Below are 3605 nucleotides of genomic sequence, written 5' to 3' on the forward strand. Positions count from 1 at the left end.
AAACGCTTATCATAACAACAGGCTCATATTTTTCTCAAATAAGTACCTACGTGTTTTTCTATCTCGGCTTCTCTTAGATAATTGCGAGATACAAATTTATTTCCTAATACCTTTTTCACTTCATTCAAGGTATTTCCTGGCAAAAAAAGTCCTTCAACCGGGTTCTATCTAAAAATACATTATAATCTTTTTAAAATTGCAGGCTTTAAATATAGAAGATAGACAGGGTTAATTTCCATTTATAAATTTAGTACGGCTCTTCTTTTTGCTTATCAGAATTATCTCATTCGTATGCAAAATAGAATAATTTTGGAGTAAAATCAATTTTCATGACTACTATTTTTGCTTTTTAAATTAAGACTAGTTATAGCGCCTTTAAATCTCCATTTTAACTAGAAACAAATAAAAATTAAAACAAAAAACTTTGAAAAAGTTGTGGGTGGTAAGGCTTATCCAGGTAATATTATAGTTATGCTAGTTTGGTCAGGCTAATTATTTAAATTATGTGCGTAGCAACCTATAGGATAAGTTGCTATCTGTTGCTATGGACATAATTTAAAAAACGACGCAGACAATTATTTTGTTTTTAGTTTCTAAAGATTGATAATTGAGTTAATTAATTCTTAAAAATCAAACATTACAGAAAGCTTTTTAATTAACAGAAAATTCCTACGCACTTACACAGCGTAGCCATAACAAAATATTTTTCAACAAACAAAAGACAATGTTATCAATGCTTCTCAACAACGTTGCTAAGCAACGGATCTTAAAGGTGTATCCTTATCAAACGAAGCAAAGTAGAGATATAATGGGCCCTCTTCACAATGGGCAGCGTTGGGCGAGTAGAGGCAATCAGGATAACGTAGAGGGCCGTAATTTCTATATGATCGGACGTCATACGTAAACATCGACGATCATTTGTTTTTCCAACGCTGACCATTTTGAAGACGACTTATGAAAATCACCCGCTTTTCCACCAAAGATGTGTGAGGATGCGTGGTGAGGGATGTGTTTTTAATAAACCAATCATATCGCTTCATTCACCTCGCCTCGCTCAGCACAGCTCTGGTGAAAACTGCTCACCGGTGCTAGGTTTTCTGCGCATACAAAACAAGCGTGAGATGTGTTCGAGAAATGTCTGCGAGGAATGCGTACGAGGTATGTTTATTAGTTCTACAGAAGACATTTCACAGCTTAGCTACACATCCTCGCACAGCTTGCCTTACGCGAGACATTTTCCTCGCACTTCTCTGATGGAATCGCAGCTTAAATGTCTATGATCGGCCGTTATTATAGATGTTTATGTAATCACCGTAATTATTGCACGCCTCATAAGCGAAGCGTTGAGGTGGGTACTACTGTCACTTCGCGCAAAACATCTGATTTTTCAAACTTAAAATGTCTTTATGTATCATACATTGCACTTGTAAGATAATACATACACACACATATTAAGAAAAAATACTATTTTTAACGTTCATGATATTTTTGATGTCATTTTTGTTATTTAAACTAGTTAAAAAACAGTTTAAAAAAGTTCTGTCTTGGACGTCCGTGTGTCTGTATGTGCGGATCCTTTTTCTTGTTAACACGATAGCGACCGAAATACTTTACTAATCGAGTCTTTTTTTTTCTCTTACGCTTGAGTATGCTCACGAATAGAACCCTTTCATTTTTCAGGGTCTGATTCGATGTGGTTTAATTGTTATTAAATAAACAAAAATAATAATTAATAAATATTTATTTAAAAAAAATTATGAGGCGTGCACTTTTGGATTTTCCAAATTATTTTCTATTTATTTTATTTATTTATTTAATGGCGGCAAACATCGACGTTATTTTGTTGGGCCAACGCTGCCCATTGTAAAGACGGCCCATCATCGCCATAACAGTGGCATACATAGACGATCATTTGTTGGCCCAACGCTGGCCATTGTGAAGAGAGACCATCACAGGTATATTTGTGAGGGGTCGTCTCGCAGCCCACGCGAAGTCCCCCTCAAGTTCAATGTCAAGAGCTCACGGGGCCCACTTGTATCCGATATTTGTGCCTCAATTATTTTGGGCTTATAATTATTATTGGATGAGTTGTCTGTTGAGTCTGTTGTTGATTGTTTATCGCATTGCATACGTTTTTCGTAATGATAATTAGAAATTATGAAATGACTAGCGACCCGCCCCGGCTTCGCACGGGTGCAATGCTGATACTAAATACACTACAGAAAAACTTTTAACGTTGTATATAAAAACATAGCGGCCCGGCCGGCCGCCGGCCGGTACCGCCGCAAACGGTACGTCCCGCAATTTTTAAATCTGTAATATCTTCGAAAATATTCACTTAAATCATACGGTGTAAAGGGCCATATAGATCTATATTAAATGAACAATGTATTTAAGGTATTTAATTGGTTAAGGATTAATGCTGTATTGGTTAAAATCGCTTCGAAAATTAGCCATTATTTGTCGTAAAAAGTAAATGACAAAAAAAAGTTATTGTGGGTTATCCATAAGAGATAGACATATGCCATCGCGGACTTTTCTGTAGACCTTTTCAATGTGTACAATACTTAGTACATTATTTTGATAAAACTCGTAGGGTTCAGCCTGCGTTTGCAATGTAAGCGGAAAAAATGTAATTATTTACGACATCACATTAGAAACCTCAAAAATAACAGTACTTCTCCACTATTTAATGGATGTTATTATACATATATAAACCTTCCTCTTGAATCACTCTATCTATTAAAAAAAACCGCATCAAAATCCGTTGCGTAGTTTCAAAGATTTAAGCGTACAAAGGGACATAGGGACATAGGGACATAGGGAAATAGGGACAGAGAATGCGACTTTGTTTTATACTATGTAGTGATGATACTGAAACACATTCACTGAAGTTTTTTGCTAATTTTATTCTTTTTTCTACTCTTTATTTATTCTTCGATTAAACTCAAATGTTAAATGGTCTTTTTGAGGGTAGTTTATTTTATCTAAAGTCTTTATGCCTTTATACTATATAACTTAATTGAGATTTACCTACTCGATACGATACTAACAATACATTAACAACCGAGCTTTCAACTCAAAAGCCTTCAGCAACGACGTCATGCCTTCAGCCTTCAACAATATTGAAAGGCGTGAAAAAGCACACATAAGAATATATCCTTTGATTTGAGCACCGTCATAACCGAATTTACGCCTGCCATCCCGGTGCCAACGGAATCGCTTTGTGACAAAAATAGCACAATGAACGCGATTTTAAAAAATTGTTCTCAAAGAACACGTGGACGGCTATTGATTAACCTCGCTTCATACCCTTTGAGGGTAGTGCGCTAAAAAATGACCGTATCAATATTGTGATTGGCATCATGTTTGTAGTCAAACACAGGGCAGGTTGGCTGCACAGCTAGCCCGAGGCGCGACGGCTGCGTTGACACACGTTCGTAGCTGTCGACGTCAGCGCTGGATATCGGATATCAATGCTATATTACCTGCTATTGAGATACGGTTGTGTACACAATGCGTCTGAGGTCATATTAAGCCAGGTATATCCGATTGGGCAGTGGAAATAATACAATGTTGAATTTTCAAACTGATTGCATTCGATT

This window comes from Colias philodice, chromosome 32, assembly GCF_061535455.1.
Source record: "Colias philodice isolate Cphi_HAF_F1 chromosome 32, ilColPhil1 Martin Lab GWU primary, whole genome shotgun sequence".
In the NCBI taxonomy this organism is placed as follows: Eukaryota; Metazoa; Arthropoda; class Insecta; order Lepidoptera; family Pieridae; genus Colias; species Colias philodice.